At 49.1% G+C, this 13,929-nt stretch overlaps 1 long non-coding RNA gene across 7 annotated transcripts; it reads left to right on the forward strand.

Moving 5' to 3' along the window:
* The first annotated feature begins 407 nt into the window (after positions 1-407).
* Positions 408-13,531, forward strand: LOC129831658 (uncharacterized). 7 transcript variants are annotated; one of them, XR_008755796.1, is made up of 6 exons: positions 408-1,733; positions 1,782-4,095; positions 4,361-5,663; positions 6,436-7,340; positions 8,845-8,949; positions 10,418-13,531. It is a non-coding gene; the product is annotated as an uncharacterized LOC129831658 (long non-coding RNA). The 7 variants fall into 7 exon arrangements; XR_008755797.1 differs by having other exon boundaries at positions 4,361-5,590; positions 6,042-7,340; XR_008755795.1 differs by having other exon boundaries at positions 4,361-5,450; positions 5,499-7,340.
* Positions 13,532-13,929: the final 398 nt, after the last annotated feature.

The following is a 13,929-nucleotide window of genomic DNA, read 5'->3' on the forward strand; positions in this document are numbered from 1 at the left end:
GTGATGCTGTGAGGTTGGTGTGTGTGATACTGTGAGGTTGTAGTGTGTGTGATGCTGTGAGGTTGTAGTGTGTGTGATGCTGTGAGGTTGTTGTGTGTGTGATGCTGTGAGGTTGTTGTGTGTGTGATGCTGTGAGGTTGTTGTGTGTGTGATGCTGTGAGGTTGTTGTATGTGTGATGCTGTGAGGTTGTAGTGTGTGTGATGCTGTGAGGTTGTAGTGTGTGTGATGCTGTGAGGTTGTTGTGTGTGTGATGCTGTGAGGTTGTTGTGTGTGTGATGCTGTGAGGTTGTTGTGTGTGTGATGCTGTGAGGTTGTTGTGTGTGTGATGCTGTGAGGTTGGTGTGTGTGTGATGCTGTGAGGTTGGTGTGTGTGTGATGCTGTGAGGTTGGTATGTGTGTGATGCTGTGAGGTTGGTGTGTGTGTGATGCTGTGAGGTTGGTGTGTGTGATGCTGTGAGGTTGGTGTGTGTGATGCGGTGAGGTTGGTGTGTGTGTGATGCGGTGAGGTTGGTGTGTGTGATGCGGTGAGGTTGTTGTGTGTGATGCTGTGAGGTTGGTGTGTGTGATGCTGTGAGGTTGGTGTGTGTGATGCTGTGAGGTTGGTGTGTGTGATGCTGTGAGGTTGTAGTGTGTGATGCTGTGAGGTTGGTGTGTGTGATGCTGTGAGGTTGGTGTGTGTGATGCTGTGAGGTTGGTGTGTGTGATGCTGTGAGGTTGGTGTGTGTGATGCTGTGAGGTTGGTGTGTGTGTGTGATGCTGTGAGGTTGGTGTGTGTGTGATGCTGTGAGGTTGGTGTGTGTGTGATGCTGTGAGGTTGGTGTGTGTGATGCTGTGAGGTTGATGTGTGTGATGCTGTGAGGTTGTTGTGTGTGATGCTGTGAGGTTGTAGTGTGCGATGCTGTGAGGTTGGTGTGTGTGTGATGCTGTGAGGTTGGTGTGTGTGTGATGCTGTGAGGTTGGTGTGTGTGTGATGCTGTGAGGTTGGTGTGTGTGATGCTGTGAGGTTGATGTGTGTGATGCTGTGAGGTTGTTGTGTGTGATGCTGTGAGGTTGTTGTGTGTGATGCTGTGAGGTTGGTGTGTGTGTGATGATGTGAGGTTGGTGTGTGTGTGATGCTGTGAGGTTGGTGTGTGTGATGCTGTGAGGTTGTAGTGTGTGTGATGCTGTGAGGTTGTTGTGTGTGATGCTGTAAGGTTGTTGTGTGTGATGCTGTGAGGTTGTAGTGTGTGTGATGCTGTGAGGTTGTTGTGTGTGATGCTGTAAGGTTGTTGTGTGTGATGCTGTGAGGTTGTTGTGTGTGATGCTGTGAGGTTGTTGTGTGTGATGCTGTGAGGTTGGTGTGTGTGTGATGCGGTGAGGTTGGTGTGTGTGTGATGCGGTGAGGTTGGTGTGTGTGTAATGCGGCGAGGTTGTTGTGTGTGATGCTGTGAGGTTGGTGTGTGTGTGATGCTGTGAGGTTGTTGTGTGTGATGCTGTGAGGTTGTTGTGTGTGATGCTGTGAGGTTGTTGTGTGTGATGCTGTGAGGTTGGTGTGTGTGATGCTGTGAGGTTGGTGTGTGTGATGCTGTGAGGTTGGTGTGTGTGATGCTGTGAGGTTGGTGTGTGTGATGCTGTGAGGTTGGTGTGTGTGATGCTGTGAGGTTGGTGTGTGTGATGCTGTGAGGTTGGTGTGTGTGATGCTGTGAGGTTGTAGTGTGTGATGCTGTGAGGTTGTAGTGTGTGATGCTGTGAGGTTGGTGTGTGTGTGATGCTGTGAGGTTGGTGTGTGTGATGCTGTGAGGTTGTTGTGTGATGCTGTGAGGTTGGTGTGTGTGATGCTGTGAGGTTGGTGTGTGTGATGCTGTGAGGTTGGTGTGTGTGATGCTTTGAGGTTGGTGTGTGTGATGCTGTGAGGTTGGTGTGTGTGATGCTGTGAGGTTGGTGTGTGTGTGTGATGCTGTGAGGTTGGTGTGTGTGTGATGCTGTGAGGTTGTTGTGCGTGTGATGCCGTGAGGTTGTTGTGTGCGATGCCGTGAGGTTGTTGTGTGCGATGCTGTGAGGTTGTAGTGTGCGATGCTGTGAGGTTGGTGTGTGTGTGATGCTTTGAGGTTAGTGTGTGTGATGCTGTGAGGTTGGTGTGTGTGTGATGCTGTGAGGTTGGTGTGTGTGATGCTGTGAGGTTGGTGTGTGTGATGCGCTGAGGTTGGTGTGTGCGATGCTGTGAGGTTGGTGTGTGCGATGCTGTGAGGTTGGTGTGTGCGATGCTGTGAGGTTGGTGTGTGTGTTTGATGCTGTGAGGTTGGTGTGACTGATGCTGTGAGGTTGGTGTGTGTGATGCTGTGAGGTTGGTGTGTGTGATGCTGTGAGGTTGGTGTGTGTGATGCTGTGAGGTTGGTGTGTGTGATGCTGTGAGGTTGATGTGTGTGATGCTGTGAGGTTGGTGTGTGTGATGCTGTGAGGTTGGTGTGTGTGATGCTGTGAGGTTGGTGTGTGTGATGCTGTGAGGTTGTGGTGTGTGTGATGCTGTGAGGTTGTTGTGTGTGTGATGCTGTGAGGTTGGTGTCTGTGATGCTGTGAGTTTGGTGTCTGTGATGCTGTGAGGTTGTTGTGTGTGTGATGCTGTGAGGTTGGTGTGTGTGTGATGCTGTGAGGTTGTGGTGTGTGTGATGCTGTGAGGTTGTGGTGTGTGTGATGCTGTGAGGTTGTGGTGTGTGTGATGCTGTGAGGTTGTGGTGTGTGTGAATCTGTGAAGTTGTGGTGTGTGTGAATCTGTGAAGTTGGTGTGTGTGATGCTGTGAGGTTGGTGTGTGTGATGCTGTGAGGTTGGTGTGTGTGATGCTGTGAGGTTGGTGTGTGTGTGATGCTGTGAGGTTGTTGTGTGTGGGATGCTGTGAGGTTGGTGTGTGTGATGCTGTGAGGTTGTTGTGTGTGATGCTGTGAGGTTGGTGTGTGTGATGCTGTGAGGTTGGTGTGTGTGATGCTGTGAGGTTGTGGTGTGTGTGATGCTGTGAGGTTGTGGTGTGTGTGATGCTGTGAGGTTGTGTGTGTGATGCTGTGAGGTTGTTGTGTGTGTGATGCTGTGAGGTTGGTGTGTGTGATGCTGTGAGGTTGGTGTGTGTGATGCTGTGAGGTTGGTGTGTTTGATGCTGTGAGGTTGGTATGTGTGATGCTGTGAGGTTGGTGTGTGTGATACTGTGAGGTTGTAGTGTGTGTGATGCTGTGAGGTTGTAGTGTGTGTGATGCTGTGAGGTTGTTGTGTGTGTGATGCTGTGAGGTTGTTGTGTGTGTGATGCTGTGAGGTTGTTGTGTGTGTGATGCTGTGAGGTTGTTGTATGTGTGATGCTGTGAGGTTGTAGTGTGTGTGATGCTGTGAGGTTGTAGTGTGTGTGATGCTGTGAGGTTGTTGTGTGTGTGATGCTGTGAGGTTGTTGTGTGTGTGATGCTGTGAGGTTGTTGTGTGTGTGATGCTGTGAGGTTGTTGTGTGTGATGCTGTGAGGTTGGTGTGTGTGATGCTGTGAGGTTGGTGTGTGTGTGATGCTGTGAGGTTGGTGTGTGTGTGATGCTGTGAGGTTGGTGTGTGTGTGATGCTGTGAGGTTGGTGTGTGTGTGATGCTGTGAGGTTGGTGTGTGTGATGCTGTGAGGTTGGTGTGTGTGATGCGGTGAGGTTGGTGTGTGTGTGATGCGGTGAGGTTGGTGTGTGTGATGCGGTGAGGTTGTTGTGTGTGATGCTGTGAGGTTGGTGTGTGTGATGCTGTGAGGTTGGTGTGTGTGATGCTGTGAGGTTGGTGTGTGTGATGCTGTGAGGTTGTAGTGTGTGATGCTGTGAGGTTGGTGTGTGTGATGCTGTGAGGTTGGTGTGTGTGATGCTGTGAGGTTGGTGTGTGTGATGCTGTGAGGTTGGTGTGTGTGATGCTGTGAGGTTGGTGTGTGTGTGTGATGCTGTGAGGTTAGTGTGTGTGTGATGCTGTGAGGTTGGTGTGTGTGTGATGCTGTGAGGTTGGTGTGTGTGATGCTGTGAGGTTGATGTGTGTGATGCTGTGAGGTTGTTGTGTGTGATGCTGTGAGGTTGTTGTGTGTGATGCTGTGAGGTTGGTGTGTGTGTGATGATGTGAGGTTGGTGTGTGTGTGTGATGCTGTGAGGTTGTTGTGTGTGATGCTGTGAGGTTGTAGTGTGTGTGATGCTGTAAGGTTGTTGTGTGTGATGCTGTAAGGTTGTTGTGTGTGATGCTGTGAGGTTGGTGTGTGTGATGCTGTGAGGTTGTTGTGTGTGATGCTGTGAGGTTGGTGTGTGTGTGATGCGGTGAGGTTGGTGTGTGTGTGATGCGGTGAGGTTGGTGTGTGTGTGATGCGGCGAGGTTGTTGTGTGTGATGCTGTGAGGTTGGTGTGTGTGTGATGCTGTGAGGTTGTTGTGTGTGATGCTGTGAGGTTGTTGTGTGTGATGCTGTGAGGTTGTTGTGTGTGATGCTGTGAGGTTGGTGTGTGTGATGCTGTGAGGTTGGTGTGTGTGATGCTGTGAGGTTGGTGTGTGTGATGCTGTGAGGTTGTAGTGTGTGATGCTGTGAGGTTGTAGTGTGTGATGCTGTGAGGTTGTTGTGTGATGCTGTGAGGTTGGTGTGTGTGATGCTGTGAGGTTGGTGTGTGTGATGCTGTGAGGTTGTTGTGTGTGATGCTGTGAGGTTGGTGTGTGTGTGTGATGCTGTGAGGTTGGTGTGTGATGCTGTGAGGTTGTTGTGCGTGTGATGCTGTGAGGTTGTTGTGTGCGATGCTGTGAGGTTGTTGTGTGCGATGCTGTGAGGTTGTAGTGTGCGATGCTGTGAGGTTGGTGTGTGTGTGATGCTGTGAGGTTAGTGTGTGTGATGCTGTGAGGTTGGTGTGTGTGATGCTGTGAGGTTGGTGTGTGTGATGCTGTGAGGTTGGTGTGTGTGATGCTGTGAGGTTGGTGTGTGTGATGCGGTGAGGTTGGTGTGTGTGATGCGGTGAGGTTGGTGTGTGTGATGCTGTGAGGTTGGTGTGTGCGATGCTGTGAGGTTGTTGTGTGCGATGCTGTGAGGTTGTTGTGTGCGATGCTGTGAGGTTGGTGTGTGTGTGATGCTGTGAGGTTGGTGTGACTGATGCTGTGAGGTTGGTGTGACTGATGCTGTGAGGTTGGTGTGTGTGATGCTGTGAGGTTGGTGTGTGTGTGTGATGCTGTGAGGTTGGTGTGTGTGTGTGATGCTGTGAGGTTGGTGTGTGTGTGTGATGCTGTGAGGTTGGTGTGTGTGTGTGATGCTGTGAGGTTGGTGTGTGTGTGTGATGCTGTGAGGTTGTTGTGTGTGATGCTGTGAGGTTGTTGTGCGTGATGCTGTGAGGTTGGTGTGCGTGATGCTGTGAGGTTGGTGTGCGTGATGCTGTGAGGTTGGTGTGCGTGATGCTGTGAGGTTGGTGTGCGTGTGATGCTGTGAGGTTGGTGTGCGTGTGATGCTGTGAGGTTGGTGTGCGTGTGATGCTGTGAGGTTGGTGTGCGTGTTGCTGTGAGGTTGGTGTGCGTGTTGCTGTGAGGTTGGTGTGCGTGATGCTGTGAGGTTGGTGTGTGTGATGCTGTGAGGTTGTTGTGTGTGATGCTGTGAGGTTGGTGTGTGTGATGCTGTGAGGTTGGTGTGTGTGTGATGCTGTGAGGTTGGTGTGCGTGTGATGCTGTGAGGTTGGTGTGCGTGATGCTGTGAGGTTGGTGTGCGCGATGCTGTGAGGTTGGTGTGCGCGATGCTGTGAGGTTGTTGTGTGCGATGCTGTGAGGTTGGTGTGTGCGATGCTGTGAGGTTGGTGTGTGCGATGCTGTGAGGTTGGTGTGTGCGATGCTGTGAGGTTGGTGTGTGTGTGATGCTGTGAGGTTGGTGTGTGTGTGATACTGTGAGGTTGGTGTGTGTGTGATACTGTGAGGTTGTAGTGTGCGATGCTGTGAGGTTGGTGTGTGTGTGATGCTGTGAGGTTGGTGTGTGTGTGATGCTGTGAGGTTGGTGTGTGTGATGCTGTGAGGTTGGTGTGTGTGATGCTGTGAGGTTGGTGTGTGTGATGCTGTGAGGTTGGTGTGTGTGATGCTGTGAGGTTGTAGTGTGTGTGATGCTGTGAGGTTGTGGTGTGTGATGCTGTGAGGTTGTTATGTGTGTGATGCTGTGAGGTTGTTGTGTGTGATGCTGCGAGGTTGGTGTGTGTGATGCTGCGAGGTTGGTGTGTGTGATGCTGCGAGGTTGGTGTGTGTGATGCTGCGAGGTTGTGTGTGTGATGCTGTGAGGTTGTGTGTGTGATGTTGTGAGGTTGTTGTGTGTGTGATGCGGTGAGGTTGTGTGTGTGATGCTGTGAGGTTGTTGTGTGATGCTATGAGGTTGGTGTGTGTGATGCTTTGAGGTTGGTGTGTGTGTGATGCTGTGCGGTTGGTGTGTGTGATGCTGTGAGGTTGGTGTTTGTGATGCTGTGAGGTTGGTGTGTTTGATGCTGTGAGGTTGGTGTGTGTGTGTGATGCTGTGAGGTTGTTGTGTGTGATGCTGTGAGGTTGGTGTGTGTGATGCTGTGAGGTTGTTGTGTGTGTGATGCTGTGAGGTTGGTGTGTGTGTGATGCTGTGAGGTTGGTGTGTGTGTGTGTGATGCTGTGAGGTTGGTGTGTGTGTGTGATGCTGTGAGGTTGGTGTTGTGCGATGCTGTGAGGTTGGTGTGTGTGTGTGATGCTGTGAGGTTGGTGTGTGTGATGCTGTGAGGTTGTGTGTGTGTGACGCTGTGAGGTTGGTGCGTGTGATGCTGTGAGGTTGGTGCGTGTGATGCTGTGAGGTTGGTGCGTGTGATGCTGTGAGGTTGGTGTGTGTGATGCTGTGAGGTTGGTGTGTGTGATGCTGTGAGGTTGTTGTGTGTGTGATGCTGTGAGGTTGGTGTGTGTGTGTGATGCTGTTGTGTGTGTGATGCTGTGAGGTTGGTGTGTGTGATGCTGTGAGGTTGTGTGTGTGTGATGCTGTGAGGTTGGTGTTGTGCGATGCTATCCTGCGATACTTGTCCTCAGGATTGTATCCTATGTCGCTCTGAAAAAAAAGTGTCTGCTTCATGACTGAAATGTAAAAGTCAAATGTATTGACTGATTCCATTAACTTGTTGAAACAGGCCCCTGGGTTGACAGCATCAGCTATGGGGGGAAAAGGAAAGTAAAACTGAAATGTTTTTTCCTGGCCACACGAACATGTATATTGTTATGACGAATGACTCACTGACAAGTAAGACAGAAAGCATTGAAAAGGGTTGTAAAATGATGCTTGTCTGTCCAACAGGAATGAGTGTGCTCGCTGGATCACTGCTCTGGGTCAGAGTAGCAATGACGAGAAGAACCAAGACCGGACCAGTGAGTTCAACACCACACACACACACACCTTTCTACCTTCAGACAGTACTGTCGGACTTGGGGCGGCAGGTAGCCTAGTGGTTAGAGCGTTGGACTAGTAGCCAAAAGGTTGCAAGATCGAATCCCTGAGCTGACACGTTAAAAATACGTTGTTCTGCCCCTGAACAAGGCAGTCAACCCACTATTCCCCGGTAGACCGTCATTGTAAATAAGAATGTGTTCTTAACTGACTTGCCAAGTTAAATAAAGGTTAAATAAAAATATAAACTTGACTGGTCAGTGGAATGCACATGTAGTCCCACAGCTCCACCTAGTGGTGAAGTAGTGGAACAGTGTCCCTGTCAGAGGGAGTCTACAGTAGTACAGGGGTGTTCAAATCCAAGTTGTAGGCCTGCTGCTTTTCTGTCTAAATCACTCCTTAAAGGGATACTGCGGGATTTTTTTTATGTCTCTGCGTCCAGTATGTAGGAAGTCAGAGGTAGTTTTGCAAGTCAATGCTAACTATCGTTAGCGTAATGACTGTAAGTCTACAGGAGCAATTGCATGCTAGCTGTTCCCATAGACTTCCAGTCATTTTCCTAACGCTAGTTAGCAATTGCCAAAATCCCGAACTATCCCTTTAATTAGAGCGAGAGAATGAAACTCAGCGGTGAACTGGTTTCCGGATTGTTCTCTGCCTGCAGTAAAGCATTCGGAGGTACAACCTGTTTAACGGCTTAAATGATTCATCAGTTCTTGTGCATTTGGTAGTAAACACATGAGTCATAACATTTTCAGGGCTTTTCTATTCAACTTAATAAACAAAACAAAAAAGCACCGCTACGGATCAAATACAAGTATTATAACTTCTAGAACTAGTTTGTTACTTAAAAAGCCAGGACTGAAGGATTAACTGTGTTGTCCAGGGTCAGAGTTTAAACTCTGTGTTGTGTTTGTGTTGTCCCAGACTTAAAATGTAAACTCTGTTATGTTTGTATTGTCCCAGGGTCAGAGTTTAACTCTGTGTTGTGTTTGTGTTGTCCTAGGGTTGGAGTTTAACTCTGTGTTGTGTCTGTATTGTCCCAGAGTTTAACTCTGTGTTGTGTTTGTGTTGTCCTGGGTTAGAGTGTAAACTCTGTTGTGTCTGTATTGTCCCAGAGTTTAACTCTGTGTTGTGTTTGTGTTGTCCTAGGGTTGGAGTTTAACTCTGTGTTGTGTCTGTATTGTCCCAGAGTTTAACTCTGTGTTGTGTTTGTGTTGTCCTGGGTTAGAGTGTAAACTCTGTGTTGTGTCTGTATTGTCCCAGAGTTTAACTCTGTGTTGTGTTTGTGTTGTCCTGGGTTAGAGTGTAAACTCTGTGTTGTGTCTGTATTGTCCCAGAGTTTAACTCTGTGTTGTGTTTGTGTTGTTCTGGGTTAGAGTAAACTCTGTGTTGTGTCTGTATTGTCCCAGAGTTTAACTCTGTGTTGTGTTTGTGTTGTTCTGGGTTAGAGTTTAACTCTGTGTTGTGTTTGTGTTGTCCCAGATGCCATGCAGGTGGTGGTGACGAGGACGTACACAGCCAAGCAGCCTGATGAGCTGTCACTGCAGGTGGCTGACGTGGTCCTGGTGTCACAGACTGTGGAGGATGGTACGTTACACTGTTAGTCTCTCTCTCTGCCTCTCTCTCTCTGCCTCTCTCTCTCTGCGTCTCTCTCTCTCTCTCTCTCTCTGCGTCTCTCTCTCTCTGTCTCTCTCTGCGTCTCTCTCTCTCTCTCTGCGTCTCTCTCTCTCTCTCTGCGTCTCTCTCTCTCTCTCTCTCTCTCTCTCTCTCTCTCTCTCTCTCTCTCTCTCTCTCTCTCTCTCTCTCTCTCTCTCTCTCTCTCTCTCTGCATCTCTCTCTCTGCATCTCTCTCTCTGCCTCTCTCTCTCTCTCTCTCTCTCTCTCTCTACCTGTGTCTATCTCTCTGCCTGCGTCTCTCTCTGCCTCTCTCTCTCTCTCTCTTTTTCTCTCTCTGCCTGCCTTTCTCTCTCTGCCTGCCTTTCTCTCTCTGCCTGCCTCTCTCTCTGCGTCTCTCTCTCTCTGCGTCTCTCTCTCTCTGAGTCTCTCTCTCTCTCTCTCTCTCTGCGTCTCTCTCTCTCTGCGTCTCTCTCTCTCTCTCTCTCTCTGCGTCTCTCTCTGCGTCTCTCTCTCTCTCTCTCTCTGTCTCTCTCTCTGAGTCTCTCTCTCTCTCTCTCTCTCTGCGTCTCTCTCTGCGTCTCTCTCTCTGTCTCTCTCTCTGTCTCTCTCTCTGTCTCTCTCTCTGCGTCTCTCTCTGTCTCTCTCTCTGTCTCTCTCTCTCTCTCTCTCTCTCTCTCTCTCTCTCTCTCTCTCTCTCTGCGTCTCTCTCTCTCTCTGCGTCTCTCTCTCTCTCTCTCTCTCTCTCTCTCTGCGTCTCTCTCTCTCTCTCTCTCTCTCTCTGTCTCTCTCTGTCTCTCTCTCTCTCTCTCTCTCTCTGCCTGCCTCTCTCTCTCTCTCTCTCTCTCTCTCTCTGACTGCCTCTATCTCTCTCTCTGCCTGCCTCTCTCTCTCTCTCTCTCTCTCTCTCTCTCTCTCTCTCTCTCTCTCTCTCTCTCTCTCTCTCTGCCTCTCTCTGCCTCTCGCTCTGCCTCTCTCGCTCTGCCTCTCTCGCTCTGCCTCTCTCTGTGCATCTCCCTCTCTCTCTCTGCCTGCCTCTCTTTCTCTCTGCGTCTCTCTCTGCGTCTCTCTCTCTCTGCCTGCCTCTCTCTTGTTTCTCTTTCCACCCCCTCTTATTGGTCTCTCATTCATTGTTTCTATTCTCCCTGGAAAATCATTGAAAGAGATGTATCTGTGTAGTGTTGATGCACACACACACACAGTCACACAACTCAAGGTTAAAGGTAATTTACCTTTGTGTCTCCATGGCAACCATCTCTTTCATGTGAAAGGGCTTTCTAGAACAGACAGAATAGAGCATCAAACGGATGCCATTTAAGAGTTCAAGAGCTAGCTCAGTGCTCACTTCCTGCTTTGAACAGGAAACTGTTTCCTTCAGCCCTGTGAAGTGATTTTCTGAAGGATAAATAAAGGAATATAGAGTGTTGTGTCTCTCTTTCAGGCTGGTATGAGGGCGAGCGACTCCGTGATGGCGAGAGGGGTTGGTTCCTGTCAGAATGTGCTGAACCAATCACGTGCCAGGCCACTATTGAGCGCAACATGCAGAGGATGGACCGCCTCCAAGGGCTGGAAACCAATGTGTGATCTGGAACGGCAGGCTCCACCCACTAATTACACAAGTGACCTGCCTGTTCTCAGACAGACCAATGAGTGAACCTTATGCCGAAGACGGCCTTTGACGTTGAGCGGACCGTCACTGAATACACCCATTTGAAAGTCTTTGGTCAACAGAGCGACGTGTGAGGTCTTTCCACCAGCGACTGAATACACCAATGAGCTGCCTTCAAGCACTATCAACCAATGAGAGAGCTGACTTGACACTAAATTCACCAATAGAATCTCTCCGTGGGTCAACAGACAAATGTATGTGTGAGCCTTGTCTGCTGACTGTGTCTATTAGAATGGGGGTTTTGATTGTTACCCATGTAACGTTCTCCGCCTTCTACCGGTCTATATCGTAAGGACATTTGACCTTTTGACCTGTCAACAACATTCTGATTCCTCCCACTGATGGGAGACTGCCCGCGTAACTGTTTATTTTGGGCCCCTGAAGGACATCCCCCTTGGACACACACATGACATACTGGGGTCAAAATTTAAAACTGCCACATACAGAGTGGACACCTATAGTAGAACGGCACGTTCAAACTGATATGGACACGGATTCATTTGATTAACTATTTCCTTCTGGAAAAACTCCCCAGAAGTTTCCGGGAATTAAACGTACCCTCTCTACTACATAGTAACTAACAATTTAAAGGAACAAAACAACTATGGTGATGATCTATATATATATATATATTTGTTTTAATTGTCATGCTTTTTAAAATGCCTGGTTGTCCTGGTGTGATGATGAATTGGCTGAGTGTATGGAGCCAACATGTGTCCAGTGTCCAGGTCAGTTTCACCTCTGCTCTGTGGTCAGGCCTTAGTGTGTGACGAGACTGATGGGGAAGAGGCTCAGATACACAAATGGCACAGTATTTTCCAACGTATCTGTGTGTGCAGCTGGGAGGCCATTTGTAATGTAACTGAATGTGACAAATGTTCCAAAATGGCCCAATAACCCGTCCCTGTGTGGTTAGTAGGAGGCTGTGTGACTGCTGAAGAGGCTGAATGTACAGTAAGGAGCCAAAAGGGTGGACTGAACGGTCCAGTTTCCAGACTTCCCTCTGGTTAGAAGGTTACAGTATAGCGAGGCTGAATGTTATGATGGTCTACAAAGGCAAAAAGAAACTCCCACCATCATGCCTGCTCCCGATTCACAAGCCCTGCTCCCGATTCACAAGCCCTGCTCCCGATTCACAAGCCCTGCTCCCGATTCACAAGCCCCTGCTCCCGATTCACAAGCCCCTGCTCCCGATTCACAAGCCCCTGCTCCCGATTCACAAGCCCCTGCTCCCGATTCACAAGCCCCTGCTCCCGATTCACAAGCCCCTGCTCCCGATTCACAAGCCCTGCTCCCGATTCACAAGCCCCTGCTCCCGATTCACAAGCCCTGCTCCCGATTCACAAGCCCTGCTCCCGATTCACAAGCCCCTGCTCCCGATTCACAAGCCCCTGCTCCCGATTCACAAGCCCCTGCTCCCGATTCACAAGCCCCTGCTCCCGATTCACAAGCCCCTGCTCCCGATTCACAAGCCCCTGCTCCCGATTCACAAGCCCCTGCTCCCGATTCACAAGCCCTGCTCCCGATTCCCAAGCCCTGCTCCCGATTCCCAAGCACCTGCTCCCGATTCCCAAGCACCTGCTCCCGATTCCCAAGCCCCGCTCCCGATTCCCAACAGTAACCATTTTAGATGCCTAAAACTATTAGACAGGTATTAGCAATATGGGTGTACCTCCACCTTGGTCTCAGCTTTGTTCAACTGACCCATATAGTCCTACGCAGTCCTTTCAGAGGGACACAATGCATAGGGGCTGGAAGTTGATCTGTAATTGGGCACTTTGTCTCTAGCTTAATGTCACTTTACATAAATAGAACCATTTCCGTCCCACAGACCTCCGTCAGTCTGCCACTCGGTGTGATTATGCCCAGTGATGTCAGAGATGGACGTTTTAAAAATACTCTCCTTATGATTTCGGTGACGTGCGGCAGGAGAGAAAATGAAATGGTGTGACGCTCTCTGTTCTAAAACTGGAAAAGCCAGCTGTGATTGTAACTCGATTGTCCAGCAGGATCTCTTTAAGTGTGTAATGTTGTGTGTAACATTGTCTCACGTCGCTGAAGGAAACAAGTCATGTCCTGGTCAGCTTCCTGTTGAACTACCGTTCATCAAACCGGACCACTACTCTCCATGTGGTTTGACCCAGACAAAAAGCTTTGCACTCAGGGAAAACTGATACCACATGAATTTAACCAATGTTAATCATTCATGTAAATATGTAACTAATAGCAACCTCTGTTTAAACATGCATGTAATCCACGGCTATAGATTTATATTGTAGATGATGAAGCCTTTGGATATTTAATCCACTTTTTTTAAGTTTCTTTTGTGTTTTTATACCCCGTTTTCTCCGCAATTTCGTGGTTTCCAATTGGCTCATCGCTGCACCTTCCGTATGGACTCGGGAGAAGGGAAGGTCAAGAGCCGTGCGTCCTCCGAAACCTAACCAGGGTGCACTGCTTCTTGACACAATGCCCACTTAAGCCAGCAGCACCAATGTGTCAAAGGAAACACCCGTGTCAGCGTGCACTGCGCCCGGCAAGCCACAAGAGTTGCTAGTGCATGATGGGTAAAGGACATCCCCACTCGGGAGGCCCTTTTAATCTATACTTAACTAATGCACAAAATGTCTATTTTGCTCAAATGTGTTTACATCCCTGTTAGGGAGCATTTCTCCTTTGTCAAGGTAATAATGCCATTTTGTGGGGAAAAACTCATTCTGATTGGCTGAGCCCAGCTCCCCGTGAAATCCATAGATTAGGGCCTAATGAATTTATTTCAGTTGACTGATTTCCTGATATGAACTGTAACTACGTCAAATTGTTAATTGTTGTATTTACTCTTGTTCAGTATATATTTCTTTTTAATAAAAGTCCCTTGGCATATTTGCGATCTGTTGTTTTCTTTCAGAATGCTGATGTATCTTTGAAGAATCACTCTGGGAATTTAGGGGACCAGGGAACAGACATCTGTTATGACTGGAGAACCAGGGAACAGACATCTGTTATGGCTGGAGACCAGGGAACAGACATCTGTTATGGCTGGGGACCAGGGAACAGACATCTGTTATGGCTGGGGGACCAGGGAACAGACATCTGTTATGGCTGGGGACCAGGGAACAGACATCTGTTATAGCTGGAGGACCAGGGAACAGACATCTGTTATGGCTGGAGAACCAGGGAACAGACATCTGTTATGGCTGGAGACCAGGGAACAGACATCTGTTATGGCTGGGGACCAGGGAACAGACATCTGTTATGGCTGGGGGACCAGGGAACAGACATCT

Source organism: Salvelinus fontinalis, chromosome 33 (genome assembly GCF_029448725.1).
Source record: "Salvelinus fontinalis isolate EN_2023a chromosome 33, ASM2944872v1, whole genome shotgun sequence".
In the NCBI taxonomy this organism is placed as follows: domain Eukaryota; kingdom Metazoa; phylum Chordata; class Actinopteri; order Salmoniformes; family Salmonidae; genus Salvelinus; species Salvelinus fontinalis.